This window comes from Neopelma chrysocephalum, unplaced genomic scaffold (genome assembly GCF_003984885.1).
Source record: "Neopelma chrysocephalum unplaced genomic scaffold, ASM398488v2 Primary Assembly neopelma1_243, whole genome shotgun sequence".
NCBI classification, from domain to species: Eukaryota; Metazoa; Chordata; class Aves; order Passeriformes; family Pipridae; genus Neopelma; species Neopelma chrysocephalum.
The window spans coordinates 288368-303427 of record NW_020897905.1 but is presented as its reverse complement, the minus strand read 5'-3'; the positions used below and the strand labels follow the sequence as shown (position 1 = coordinate 303427).

The window sequence follows — 15060 nt, the reverse complement described above, 5'->3', positions numbered from 1 at the left end:
AATCACACTGGGTGTGAGACACTGACTTACTTCCCCGGGAATTCTGGTTGAGGGAAGGATGGTTTTTCCCAGAGGAGCCCACACAGGTGCCAGTTACACAAGGCAGAGTCGCTGCCAGCCCTGCAGTGACAATGACACAGCACTTCAGCCCTGCCAGGCTGCCCGGATCCCAACGGGAATCCACAGCTCCCTCCTGCTCCAAACGAGCTGCCCGGATCCCAACGGGAATCCACAGCCCTCTCCTGCTCCAAACGAGCTGCCTGGATCCCAACGGGAATCCACAGCTCTCTCCTGCTCCAAACGAGCTGCACTCGCTCCCTGAGCCACCCTCATGCCAAAGGGGTGAGGGAATCACACCCACAGGGAATAACAAAGCAACCTTTCCCCGCTTTTGTCGGTTCAGAGGAGACTCTGAATCCCACATTTCCAAGAAGCACGAGTCCATTCCTCCGGGAGATCCACCTGCTCCTTTAAAATTAGCTGCTCACTGCACACAGAACAGAATCCCTGCTGCGGGAACGGGGCCGGCTGGGCCATAATTCCCATTTCTCTGGGCTAAGTCAGGCTGCTTTTCTTAGCCGGGGCTGCTGAGGCGTGAGGGGAACAGGAGAGCAGAGATCTGCTGTGTCATCTCCTCCTTCCAGAGCCCTGGAATCCATGGAGAGGATTCCTGCAGCCGCCCTTCAGAAGGAGAGGACACGGCGACGTTCCTCACATTCCACGGCCGGGCACAACAGATCTATGACCCAATTTAATTTCTGATCATTTTTTTGGCACGATCTAAAACACTGGGATTTTTTTATTTTTTTTTTTCTAAAGTCAAACACAGCAAAAGTTCTGCTTTGCTCCTGCAGTTGTTTGGAGTCACAGGAGATCCCTCAAATCACCAGAAGCTTCTCAGAGCTAAAGAGATGGAGGTCAAGAGATCGTTAATGAAATCTTTCCAACAACATTCAAATTCATGTTCAACTCAACTGCTAGAAAAACCAGCCTCCAAATGTCCTGAATCCCAGGATTACATTCAGGAATTGCCATGATGTGCAGGTACCTCCCCACTGACAGAGAGGAGTCCAGGCCAGATGCTCAAGACCTGCGGGACCAGCCCAAGTACCTGACACCACATCATCGAACCACGAGTTAATTAGAAGATTATGGATATTTTCATAGGAAAATCCAGCATCAAATTCCAACTCTGGGGCACTGTTTAAACCAAAGTGCAGTCAGTAGTTCCCTCGGAGCTCCTGGGAGAGCAGAGAAGAGTTTCCAGCTCCTCTTATGAAAAGCAGCACATCAAATATTATTAATTTCTAATGCTTGTTTGGGCTTTCAGCAAACCAGGATTTCAGGAAGGGTCGTGTCACAAACAGCCACGTTCTCCCTCAATCCACAAATCCAGTAAGAGAGTTTCCAGCTATTATTTATACGGGTTAAGTAATTCCTGCCCTCCTGTGTGAGGGACAAGAGATGTGGTGGGAACAGAGGAGGCAGATTTGGGTGCAGAGGAGGCAGATTTGGCAGAAATCCTTCCCTGTGAGGGTGGGGAGGCCCTGGCACAGGTTGCCCAGAGAAGCTGTGGCTGCCCCTGGATCCTTGGAAGTGTCCAAAGCCAACTTGGACAGGGCTTGGAGCAACCTGGGCTAGTGGAAGGTGTCCCTGCCCATGGCAGGGTGGGACTGAATGATTCCCAAGGTCCCTCCAACCCAGACCATTCTGGGATTCAGGGATTCTAACCCTGAAATACTCCAAAGGCTTGATGCAAACCTCGGGTCACTTCCACAATCCCTTCACAGCCATAAATACCAAACACAGTGTTTGAACTTCTCCCTCCAGATGGTTTAATGAAGTTGAACTCAGCCTGTTGAACTCAGGATTTCAAAACCAAGGCAGAGCTCCAGCCACTATTGCTTCCTCATGACTGTCATTTCCTCTTCCATGTCTGACACCTCCCAACTTCCACTTCTCGGGTCACCAACAACCTCTCCCTCAGCTTTTGACCCCGACGGCTCTTCCCGCTCGAGCCTTCAAAAAGCTACACCCCAAACCCGGGTCAGAGCAGCTTTGAGTGACACTGCCCACACACCAAAACACTCCTGGAGACTCCCAAGCTCTCCATGGCCTGTCCAGCTGTGGGCAGCTGGACCTGCACACCAGGCAGATCCAAGCAGGACATGGAACGAGCGCTCCAAGTCTCCCACCTGGGAGAGGAGGGATGAACATGAGCAAACCCACTGGAGTCAGGAGAGTCTGGGGGGAACTGGAGCAGGTGTGCACTTTGGATAGGGAAAAAAGCCTGTGCTGGGAAAGAAACCAGCTTATGGAATTAGAAGGGGATGAGTGGCAATGGATACAGGAGTCACGGAGGGCTGGGCGGGAGCTGGAGCACAGCACAGTTGCCGGTCACCTTCCCACTGGGAGAAGTGGAAGCTGCACAATGATCCACTCACAGATGACACAAAGAAAACCAGCCCAGCTGTGTTCCAGGTGGGATCACAAACTTCTCCAGGCAGTGGCCAGGAGACAAGCTGGGCAGCAGTTCCAGCCCCAGCTGGGACCTGCACTGGAGGGGGGAACATCTGAGGCTCTGCAAGGGATGCTCGGGCTGGGTGACTGAACCCACTTCCATGGGAATGGTCAGATTCCCAACAAACAAAGAGCAACTGTGGGAGCAGGGCAGGAATGGCCACAGGGAGGCCAAATCTGAGACGGGGAAAGTCACCTGAACAAACCAAGCTCTGGCTGACCAAGGTCGCTGTTTTGTTAAAGCCAAACCTTCCACTTTCCTAAGTCACAAATTCAGAACTTCAGATGGCTTAAAGTGCAGTTTGTTTGATTTCATGATGTCTTGCAAGAGTCCACAGAATCCTGGGGTTTATTCTGTTTTTCCAGAGTGTCCATGAATTGTAGGGTTTCATCAGTCAGGACACGAGCCACTTCCCCCCCGTTTCAAGGATTATTTTGCTGTTATTGGCACTGCAAACAAACCCAACTCACTGTGCTCGAGTCTTTAATGAAGATTTCTGCTCCATAAGCAGAAACAATTTTCATCAACTCGACTTCCCTCAAGAAAGCCCTGACAAAGCCAACGAGCCGTGCTCTCCCCACGGTCAATTATTCCCACGCCACGTGAACCAGCCCAGGGAGGCAGCACAAAGTCTCCCAGAATTCCCGCCCTGCCAGGAACATCACAAAGGTTCTCTTGATTTCTGGAGATTTGAGACAACTTCTGTTTTCTTCCTGCCTCCCAGCAGCCACTCATCACTTGGAGAGCTCACACCTCACGGGATGACAAAGGCCACGAGGACAACGGGGCAGAAATCCCTCACCAGCCGAGGGAAGAAGTTGAGGCACAACCTCCTCTCTCCACGCATGGAACTCCTACTTGTAGTCAGCTCCAAAGCCATAACTAAATGTCAGGTCAGCATTTCTCAGCTTTCCTGAGGCAGTTTCTCCCTGCTCTTTCTAGACGTGGACATTCACTCATACTAAAATTTCTGGCCTTATTTCAGGCTCTTCTCTGCTCAGGGTGAGGATTTAGGTTCTGCAGGACACCCAAGGGCTCCGGAGGGGCTGCAGGGAACTCGGGCCCGGAGCACGTGCCTGCTTTATCAGAGCCAAGGCAGCGACTCCTCCTGCTCCCAGGCTCTGAAGAGCCAAATCCTGGTCCTGGAACTCGGAGACACAAAACTCCAGACACCCAAAGGAGTCGCTCTCCCGCATTCCCGGGAATTGCGCCGCAATTGCTCTGCGCTGCTCCAAGAGCCTGAAGGGAATTTTGCAATTCCCCTGTGGAATGCAGCACCGGAGAGGCAGCACAGCCCCCTGTGACAGGGCCCTGAGCCACCTCCTGAAGCACTTCACGTGACACAAGAGTGATCAGTCAGAGCTCCCAGTGCCAAAGTGACCAGAGTGAGTGATCAACTGGAGGCAAAACTGTCCAGACTTCCCTCCTGGCCAAACCCTAAGAAGGACAATAAATGGAAGGAAGCCCATCTGAACCAGTCTGGAGTGCTTGGAGAAGCGCACTTGGATCCAAAGCAAAGTCTTGGAGTAAGGAAGGGTGGTGGGAAGGGGGAGGCTCGTGTAGGAAGAGGGACTGAAGCCAGCAGAGCCACGACTGGACAAAAACCAGAGCCAGGAGGATTTAGGAGTGTCAGGCTGGGAGGAGGAAGAGTGATACAGCTCCAAAGAATCACCCAGCAGCCCATTTCCAACCCTGACTTCACTTCAGCTGCACCCATTCCCAAAAAAACCCCGTGGCACCAAAGAGCATTTTACTGCTGTTAATTACGCCCGAGATGAGATAAGAGCACACCAACCTCCTGCATGATTCCCTCCCTTTGGGCAACCTCCCTGCCATGAACCACTCAGCAGGATGGGGTAAGACTGTCCCACTTGGATTGCTCCAGCCAGAGTTGTACCTTTTCCAAGCTGATAAAAAGTCACATTAATAAACTTGCCTTGAGTTACAGCAGGAGATGCTCTGCCAGAGCGGCTTCGCTGGGAGGACAAGAATAACTTTCCTCTAAGCCCCAAGCAGGGATTAGGGACTCTAGAAGGTGGGGATTAATGGTCTTGGCTGGCCTTCAAAAAAGCCACATGGAAGATGAGTTCATAGATAATAACTGTGAGGGGCTTTCAAGGGCCGAGCTCTGCCCAGTCCCACAAGCATTGAAATAAGAGACCTAAAAAAAAGACTCCAAAAATCATAAATGCTTATCTCAGGAAAAGAGAGGAGTCTTGCCCACCTTCTGTACAGACCTGGAAGTTTTAGCCCCAAAATGACCTATTCCTTAACAGCTTTAGAGCTCCCAACTCCCCGGGGCAAAGCCCGTGTGCTGGTTTTCGGGACGGGATTTTGTGCACGGGAGAGGCAGCACCAAATAAGGAGAGTTTCATTAATCATGGGGGGGAAGAGCCTCCTCTCTTTTCTCTTGGCAGAGGGGAAGCCAAAGTGGGGGCAGGGTAGGGAAAGCCGGGCTGTTTGCAGAGCACTTTCTACGGTGGATGTTGAGGCTGAGCCACAACCCGGCCCAGCTGCTCCGTCAGCTGCTTTCCTTTAATAGCATGGGCAGCAGAGAGGCTCCCACCTCCCCCAGAGCAAACCCACAAAGTGAGGAGGGCCTTCTGGCCCTGGCCAGAGAGCTCCTTCTCTGGGAACCAAGGCAAGGATGGCACAGGGCTCATACACCCAACAATTATCTTTATTTTGTACCTCCTCGCTGTTCCTCCTGCAAGATCCTCTCCCTGCCACGGGCTGGTAACGGCAGCTGAGTGCACAGAGAGGGAGAAGTTTCACCAACAGTGCACAGAGAGGGAGAAGTTTCACCAAGAGTGCACAGAGAGGGAGAAGTTTCATCAAGAGTGCATAGAGAGGGAGAAATTTCACTACCAAAGTTCCCCTCAGCCAAACAATCCTCGTGCCAGCCCCTCTAAGTTCATCCCTCTAGGTTTAGTCCAGCTTAATTATAGCTTTAATACCACTGTGCAGGCCCTCAGTGGCTTCATGAACTCACAACATTGCCTTATGTATATAAAATAATATATAAATATGTATATATAGACACCTGAGAGCGTGGGAGGGGAAGTAAGACCAGAGAGGACAAATTCTGAAATGAAGTTAAGCAAAAAAGCTCTCACTGAAGAGTAAAATAAGCAGCTATTAATTAGCATCTAATGTCCTACATCCATATTGTACCTCATCAAGAAGTTCATTGGATCAAGCCTTGAAAATTCCAAGTTACACTTCCTGTGGAACAGCAGAAACAATCCAAGCTTGTGGAAACGGGTTGGAAAAGAGGCCCCTCATGGTAAGACAGGGTCAGGTTGGACATCAGGAGGAATTTCTCCCTGGAAAGGGTGGTCAGGCACTGGCAGGGGCTGCCCAGGGAGGTGGTGGAGTCCCACCCCTGGAGGTGTTCTGACAGGCAAACTGACTCCCCAGAGAAGTGCCCCAAAATCAACAAGTTTGCCAGTGTCAAAAAACAAGATAAACTTTGAGCTCATTTGGCAACCAGGACACACCATCACTGCTCCCAGCAACTCCATTTCCAACAGGCTCCACTCCTTTCCCTGCACGGAATAATTCCAGTTGTGTCAGTGACTGCATTAGAGCAGCTACTTTACTGTTAATTAAAATAAGCCCTTCTCCTGACAATGTAATTACAGAGCACAAGAACCTGCCCATCAGGACACGGGACTGGAAGCTTCCAAATGAGAAACTTGACTGCAGAACTATTTTCACCCACGACAACTCAGCATCACTTGATGTTTCGGAGCCAGAGGAGTGGAACAGCAAAGCCTGGCAATGCTTTTTCAAGCAGATTTGTAAAGAGAAAACAATACTTTGAAGCTTTCCAACACCAGTGGAAGGTCAAAAAGCTTTGGGAGAATGAAACAAACCACTTCTATGCTAAGAAGTGAGTTTTGGCCATTTGCAAATTCCGGCTACAGCAGGTGAGTGAGTTTGTGGACTCAGCAGCTGCCTCGTGCCCTCCCCTCAGGGTGAACTCCAGAGATGCCCCAAAAGGAACCTGGAAGTGGAACAGAGACACACTGAACTGGTGCAGAGGTCGGGGGTTGCCACGTGGAAACCACACCAAAGCCTTGTGGCAGCAGAGGTTCAGCAAGGAAAAGCAGCTGCTCTGTGAGTGCCCAGCCCGGGTTCCTGCCGGAGCAGAACCCGGGACCACCAGGAAAACTGGTTCAGGGGGAACGTGCCCACTCAGCACCCACAGGCAGCTCAGCCTGCTCCACGTGGGTCACACTTGCAGGCCAGGAACAGAACTCAGCCCCTGTGTTTCCCTGAAATTCATGGGGAATTCAAGTCCCTGAGCGCATTTGGGGTGGGAGCAGAGCACACCTCGAGGGCTCCAAGCTGTGCTCCTTATCCTGCTCCTTACCCTGCTCCCTACCCTGGTTAAGAGCAGCTTTGGAATACCCAAACCTGCCCTCACACACTGGTGTGTCACCAGAACACACTCAGGAGGGGGCTCTGCACCATCTTTTAACTCAACGTGTGGATTTTGTTTTCATCTCGGGGCAACTCCACAACAAATATAACGGAGATTTAACAAATTCCATGTCACTGGGAATTACTCCTCAGTAGGGAGAGTTGTGCCTACATAACAAGGGAGAAAGACAAACCTCAGAAATCCTTTTAAATGAAGGCAGAAGCCTTTAGCTTTGAAAACTGAGCACGCTTGGGCACCTCTGCAAGCAGAGCTGAAGCCTTTGGCTACAAGAGCTCATGGAAGGATTTGCTGGAAACCTGGGAATTCTGCCTGCCTGTGATCCAAGGGAAAGAGGCACTGCTGGTTCTAATGGAACCAAAGACAGGTAGAAGGATAATTCAGCTTCAGAACAGGATGAGAGGTGGGGAAAGGTCCAGTGAGTCAAACCAAGCCTCCCAGAGGGGGAACATTGGCTGTTCAGGGGGGACATGGGGCACATTCCCAGCTCCATCACCAGTGCCGATGGATCCATCCCTGCCTGTGCCACAACATGACCCATGTGCAGCCCCTCTCCAGCAGCATCACCAGACCCCTACACGAGTCCCAGCACCTCCCGTGCCGCCAAGGGGGGTAAAATTAAAAATACAGCTACAGCCAAGTGCTCAGAAATGAGTTCAATAGCACATTAATCGGTATTTAATCTGCAGGCCAAGGCCCAGCAGGGAACTCTACTGGACCAGGAGCTCAGCAAGTCCGTTCCCCTTCTCCTTCACGTGGTATTGAATAGATTTTTATTTAGAAACCAGAGTATTCTGAAAGCCCTGTGTCATCCTGGGCAGCAAGGAAAGCTAAAGGTTACAGCCAGACCCTCCTGCCTCCTCTGGCCCTGCAGCTCATCCCTTCAGCAGAGGGATGCCAGCCCAGCCCTTAAGCTGCTGCTGTTCTTCCTTCCCAACAGGGCATCTTAATTCCCTCCAAGCAGGGGGAACACTCCTGCTCTCACGTGATGGGTGTTCTTAGAGAGGATCCCGGGGATTTTTCCTGAGCTCAGTTCAGCCCCACAGCTGGCCCAGGGCCAGCAGAGCATCAAAGAACTCCCCAGCCCTGCCGGTGCAGCACAAACACATTAATGGCATTTAACACGTGGCAGGTTGGGCAAGGAAGGGCTGGGGAGCTGGAGGTAAATAACCCTCCCAGGACACTGTTCCTGCCACACAAAGCTCATGACAAACCCAGTGAAAAAAGCAGATGACAGGCCCAGGTTGAGGGTGGCCTGATGCTCTCACCCAGCTCCTCCTGAGATAGTCACAGAATATTTTTACTGTGTTTAACTTATTGTTTGTATTATGGATTGTAATTTTTTTTTTTTATTTTAAGGGTTGGACTTGATGATCTCGGAGGTCCCTTCCAACCCAGCTGATTCTATGAATATTCTGAGCTGGAAGGGACCCACAAGTCCAACTCTTTAAGTCAAAAGAACAAATTCTACATTTGAGCCTTTCCCTTATCTTAACCCAATTTTAATGACAAAGTCCTTGCCTGACACAGAAATCAATCATCATCAGCTACCCAACTACAACGAGCAGAAGAACCACATTTAGGCAACAACTCTCAAAAATAACTGAAAATTTGAGGTCTGGGAGAAATGCTCTCAAGTCAGAGAAGGCACTGCTCCAACACTTTCAGTTTTTCTTCAAGAAATATTGCTCAGATATTGCAAGCAGAAGAATGCAGGCTTAGTTCAACTAGAAAGGTGCCTTATCTGGTTAAACAATGGGATGTCCTGCCAGGCAGGAGGATGGGAGGACACTGGGAGGAGCTGCAGCAGGAGGGTAATTCCCTCCCAAGGAACAGCCTGTGAGAGCAAAAACCTCTCTTTGCTCTGACCCTCTAGGGTTTGGGATCTGATGGGGTGGCACCAGGGGGAAGAACAGCCATTTCTGACACGAATAAATGCAGAACAGTTTTCCACCTTCTTGAGTGCAGGAAGCCAGTGGAGGAGGAAGGGAGTAGCTGCTCAGCCACCATTGTATTTACATTTCCGTGCTCTTGATAACAAACACACTCGAGGGTGGCTGAAAAACAAGGCAGGGGCAAGAAAACAAAAGCTGAGATTTCATGAAAGGAAGAGCAATAGAAGAAATTCCAGGTGCCCTGGAGTTCCCTTAGGGAATGATTTACTGTCTTATCACAGGCAGGGCTGCAGCACCCAGGGTGCCACTGCTGTGCCCTGGGACACAGGCAGCTCCCTCCCAAAAAAAGGAGCAGGAGGACGGACCAGGTAAGTAGCTATTCAGTGCAGTACTGGGAAAAAAAACACCTCTTTTTATTTTAATTTATGGTTCTTCCCACATTGCTTTAAGGAAGTAAAACCACTCATGGTAAAGTAGAATCCTCAAATCCCAGAATGGTTTGGGTGGGAAGGGACCAAACACCCACCCAGTGCCACCTCCTGCCATGGGCAGGGACACCTTCCACCAGCCCAGGTTGCTCCAAGCCCTGTCCAGCCTGGCCTTGGACTCTTCCAGGGATCCAGGGGCAGCCACAGCTTCCCTGGAAAATCCATTCCAGCCCCTCCCCACCCCCACAGCCAAGAATTCCTTCCCAATATCCCATCTATCCCTGCCCTCTGGCAGTGGGAAGCCACTCCCTGTGTCCTGTCCCTCCATCCCTTGTCCTAAGTCTCTCTCCCATCTTTCCTGGGGGTTCCCTCGGGTTCCTGGAAGGCCACAATCAGGACACTCCTCAAAACCAGGCAGTGCCCAACTCCCACCAACACCTCCTCCTTCCTGCCTCTCTCCCAGCTTCTCCAGGGGATGTTGGGAGGAAGTTGCCTTTATTCATCCGAGCAGTCAATGAGTGGGGGATTAAATGTTCCAGGATAAATTACTTCAGGAAGCACTTTTAGCTGCTGAATAGAGTCTGTGGGAAGCACCTGTTTGGTTTCCATGTCCTGAAATCATGAACAACAAGTGTGGAGAGGTACATGGATCCCCAGGACTGCAGCTCACACTGGAACTGCCATTTTTGGACAACAGGGAAAGGAAGCAGGAAAATCACACCAGCAAACCCCCAAGCTGGGAGGTAACAACATCACCTGTCACACCTAAAGGGGTGCCTGGACAACACCCTTTGTCATATCATTATTTTTAGGTGGTCCTGCAAGGAGCAGGGAGTTGGACTCGATGATCCCTGAGTCCCTTCCAACTGGAGATATTCTGTGACTGAGTGAAGTGAAGTCTGAGAGCGAGTCCAGACACCCAAGGAGCCTGGCAGACATTCAGACCAGTTGGTCCAAGCTCAGTGAAGTAGAAAGGAGGAAAAATAAAAACCACTCCAGGCTGGAAGGTGAAGGAAGGCAAACACGGCGCTCTCACATTCCTACATCACCTCCCCCGTCCCCTCACGCTCCCTCCCTGCAGCAGGAGGTGACAGACACCTCCTGTGACCTCCTCAGGTCCACTGAGGCCACGGGGAAAGGCATGCACGGCACTCTGGGCACGTCCCCTCCCTCCATCCCACCCCCAGGGAGATCAGCCACCTCACCGGGCTGGTGCTCGAGTGGCTCCTACAGCACCACTTCAGGTGATTGGGCTGCCAAAAACAGTGGAGGGGCTGCCCCAGCTGGGCCTGGGCCCTGTCACAGCATCAACAGGAGCCTCTTTCAGTCACACCAGGAACAGGGACACACGGGAGCCTCCTCCAGTCACACCAGGGATGGACACAGAGGAGCATCTTCCAGTCACACCGTGAACGGGGACACACAGGAGTGTGAACCCCACTGACAATAAAGGACTCTGCACCCACAGTGTCCTCTCTGCATCTGCCACTTAAGGAGACAAAATTGGTCCTCAGATGCCCTTTTTTTGTCTTGATCTAAGTTTTAGGAGACACGTGAGGCTGCAGTCACCTCCATAAATCCCAGCAGAGACAGCTGGTGATGCAAGAACAAGGTGTTATGAACTGCATCCTTGGCATTCCTCACTGCCAAACCCACGGGATGGCACCAGCACTCTGAACTCAGCCCATTTTGTCGGGGAAAAGGCAAAAGAAAGGATCAAACAGTGGAGAAAATGGCTGATGTTCCTCTCAGGAGTCAAACACACACACACACAGCACTTGAGAACAATCACAAACTGCACTGCAGAAGATCCCGAGTCTCTCAGTCCACACAAATATCATGAATGAATTGTAGTTCCTTCACCAAAACGTGTCACATGAACACCAGCACCTCAAACATCCCCTGACTGCAGACCCCAGTGGAAGTGGAGCTTTCTGGAGCCTCCCCCAAAGGACAGTGAGGATCAGAAACGTGGATGATCCGCTGCTCCCAATTCCTAACAAATCAAATCAGACTTGTTTTCCTTAGCCTCGTTTACCCATTTTAATCTTTTGTAGTCCTCTTACTCTGATAAAAAGAAGATTGGAGTGACCAAGTTAAATGTGTGCCCTTTGCAGCAGAAAAGGCAAGAAAAGGAAGGTCCAACTGGCCAGAAAGGACAATCCCTGAGTCCCACACCAGCCCTGTTATCCCAAACACAAACAGGGGAAAGGTGAGTGGATTCCAGACATGTCTGCTCCACAGAAGTTCCCAGAACTGCCAATTCAGATCCCTGGATGGTCATTCATTCCCAGCATGGGTGAGGTTCCCACGTGCACACCCAGCTGTATCAAACCTTTGCTCTTTAATTAAAGATTTAGCGTTGGGTCATTAGAAAAACAGTTCCTACCTCAAAAGCAGGTGTCCCTTTGCAGGTACTTCAGTCCTCAGAAGCTCCTTATCTGCAAAACACAAGGCAGAAGGAATGTGATTGTGGAGTCTGGGACGGGAGTTAATTGGGGATGGCTGGGAAACGAGATGTGTTAAATCTGAGTCACTGAAACCAGGAAAATTTTGCTGCAGGTCCCCTCCAGTGATCCAGGCAGCTCTCCTGAGTGCTCTCTCCTCAGCAGGAACATGCCATTGTTGGGATCAGGAGGCCGGTGGGATCCTGGGGGGATTCAGGAAGGGTCAGGGAGGGGATCCTGCCCCTCTGCTGTCCCGGGGAGGCACTTCTGGAGTGCTGGGTTCAGTTCTGGGCTCCACAGCTCAAGAAAGACAAGATGCTACTGGAGAGAGTCCAGGAGGGCCACAGACATGATCTGGGGTCTGGAGCATCTCCCTGATGAGCAGAGAATGCAGGAGCTGGGCCTGGTTAGTCTGGAGGAGAGAAAACTCAAGAGGGGATCCATCAATCCACACAAATATCCCCAAGGGCTGTCAGGATGGTCCCACACTCTGCTCAGGTGCCCAGGGACAGGATGAGGAGCAATGGCCACAAACCAAACCACAGCAAGTTCCACCTCAACCCGAGGCACAACTTCTCTCCACGAGGGTGAAGAGCCTGGAACAGCTGCCCAGGGAGGGTGTGGAGTCTCCTCTCTGGAGACATCCCAATCCCACCCGGACACGTCCCTGTGTCACCTGCTCCAGGTGACCCTGCCTTGGACTGGCTGATCTCCAGAGGTCCCTCCCAACCCCAGCCATTCTGGAATCGCTGTTTCCCACCAACACTTGCTGAACCCATTCAGGACATTCCATGAAAACCCTCAGCAACTTCTCCCCCCATTCCGCGTCGCCGTACCCGGTTTCCCCCAAGCCCCCGTTAAAGCTGCAGTAATCCGGGCTCAGCAGGACAGCCCTGCCCTAAGCAGCATTTCAGGTGCTCAATGAGGGGCTTAAGAGCTCACAAAGTCACTGCCAGGGCCACACCTGCCCAGCCACCTGCGGCAGCCACGCCTGAGTCACGAGCCCCTGGTTATCCCCAGCCGCCCGTTTGCTGTAGTTTTCCATGATTCCAGTGGAACTGCACCCACCAGCTTTCCCCAGGGAACCATCTCCTCACCCACTGGGTGCTGTGTCCCAGATTTTTCTATCCAATATTTTACATTCTGTTGGTAATGTTTCTTTATTGCAAAGCAAACTTATCTCTTTTTAAAAAGAAAATAAGATTCTCTCAAAATAATTACTCTTCATAAGAACATAAACCAAGACACAGAGTTCAAGTATTTGAATCCAGGTGGAGAAATGTCCAACCTGTTCTTCACCACAGCAAGCCACGAGGGCAATGTCCAGCAAAATATCCTCTCAGCACCTGCTCAGTGGGCAGACAGAAACACTGATCCATGTTTCTCTCCCTACAGAGGCACATTTCATGTTCCAGGGAAGTAAAATGCCAGAGCTTTTAGATAAACGACGAAACAGCCCAGTGAAAAGGGTGTCATTTTAGCTCTAGTAAGAGGTAAAACCTTCTGGAAGAGTCCTGCTCCCTTCAGAAGGGCTGGGAGGAGAGTGACTACACTAAAGAAAGGAGAAATACCTTGTGTAGAATTCAGATACAGGAGGAATTCAGTGCCAGCTCTTGGTTGAGTGGTAACACTGATGTTCCCCTTCCCCACAGAAGCAAACTCTGCTGACACACATAATAAACCCACATTTTCCTCCTCCCCATCATTATTTGCAGTTTAAGCCACCCTGTGATAAATTGGGCCATCGAGGTCCTTCTCTCCAGCTGCTCCCCGAGGATGAACACCCACATCACACCCAGAGGCATTGAAGCTCCAAGGCTGCTCATTAAAGCCCATCCCACATCCACTGCTGTGAGCCACTCTCACACACGACATTCCCAACTCTTTGCATTGAAAACATTCAACTTCACCTCATTTGTTAAGGAAACCAATCCACAGCCCTCTCTTTTGGGGCAGAGTTGAAGAAAATGAAAAAAGCATGAGCTCATTTTTGCTGCTGCTCCTGGGAACAGGGAAGGAGAATCTCCCACAGGTTCTCAGCCTGGGCAAAACCACTTCTGCCTTTGGTAAAGCTGCCCCTCTCCCAAAACAATCCCTGAAGGACAGAATTCCTGTACTACCAAAGTGGGATTAACTGCTCCCAGTTGTAAAATTGCTGCTTTTTAAATATGGAGTGTTCTTGACTGACAAGCAGAAAGGTTAAATATCTGTCTTTCTTACCCCAAACTGGCAGATTTGTTAAAATTCCAGGTGTGGCTGCAAAGATTTCTTGAGTGTTGGGTCTTACAGCAGCCTAAGAGATGGACTTCACCTTGTCCCCTCACATAATAAATTGAGGAAGACTTGACCTTACAGAAGAGCTGGTGAGCAGCAGGAAGAAGTCCTATATCCAGCAAATCCCCACTCCTGTGGTCCATGATTGACTGGAATTGTTTTCCAACCTTGAGAAACTTTCCTGAGAACTATTTTAAGAGACACCTGCCCATGCATTGCAACCCTGACTCCAAGCTCCCAACTTTCTTCCTCCCCAACACTGTTTTTCCACCAGTGACGTGGAAAAGCAGCGGGAGCAGGGAAGGCAGCCTGGGATCTGGGATCTCACTCACACCCCGTGCCACTCCCACTCCTCCTTTTCCCTTGCCTGCACGAGCGGGGAGCAGGTCCTGCCTGGCACCCAGACTGTCCTGTGGTGTTTGCCATCCCTGCAGGATCCAGTTTCCCACCCTGCACCAGCAGTTCCTGTTCCTCAGCTCCTCCGGCTCCCGAGCTCCTCACACTCTCGGTATGGAACATTCCAAGGGCTTCTCTAACTCCAGCCAGCTTTCCACACAGATTCCCCCCTCCAAAACTGACTCCCCTGCATCCCACTAATACACTGACTACTTCCAGTGTGTCCCCTGAGAGTTCCCCAGGTACACCCCATCTGGAATACAACAGTTACTCCAAACAGTCCCAAAAGCATATCCACATCTCAGGGCAAACATTAACAACTCTTTCCTGGTTTTTTTGTAATTTTGAAGGTTCTTACTACCTTCAGTGGCAGCTGCTTGTCTCTACCAGCTCCCAGTGAGAGCCCTTGGGAGGATGGAGTGAACCACAACCCCTGAGAAAAGCAGAGGTAAGGCACCCAAAAAAGGATGCAGGACAGCAATGCCCCTACACCCACCTCACAGAATTATGGTGACTGGATGGTTCCAACGATCCAGAACTTTCTGCATGAGCAGTGACTGTCTCAGTCTGTGTTTGTGTTTCTGCAGCACCAGACAGGGAGAGCAGAGCGAGCCCCCGGCTCCGTTCCCATTACCACTCTTACCCCAAGCAG

The 15060-nt window shown here is 50.9% G+C and overlaps 1 protein-coding gene across 7 annotated transcripts in view; it reads right to left on the bottom strand.

Moving 5' to 3' along the window:
- MAP4 (microtubule associated protein 4) overlaps window positions 1-11736 on the bottom strand; it is a 112005-nt gene extending 100269 nt beyond the window's left edge. For 5 of the 7 annotated variants that reach the window (XM_027703585.1, XM_027703589.1, XM_027703592.1 and 2 more), the window contains exon 1: window positions 11681-11736. The gene's annotated coding sequence lies outside the window, so the exon portion shown is untranslated. Of the gene's footprint in view, window positions 1-8922; window positions 9026-11680 lie in introns of all 7 variants that reach the window. The other 2 variants (XM_027703587.1, XM_027703586.1) reach the window with 2 other exon arrangements.
- Between the last annotated feature and the right edge of the window lie 3324 nt (window positions 11737-15060).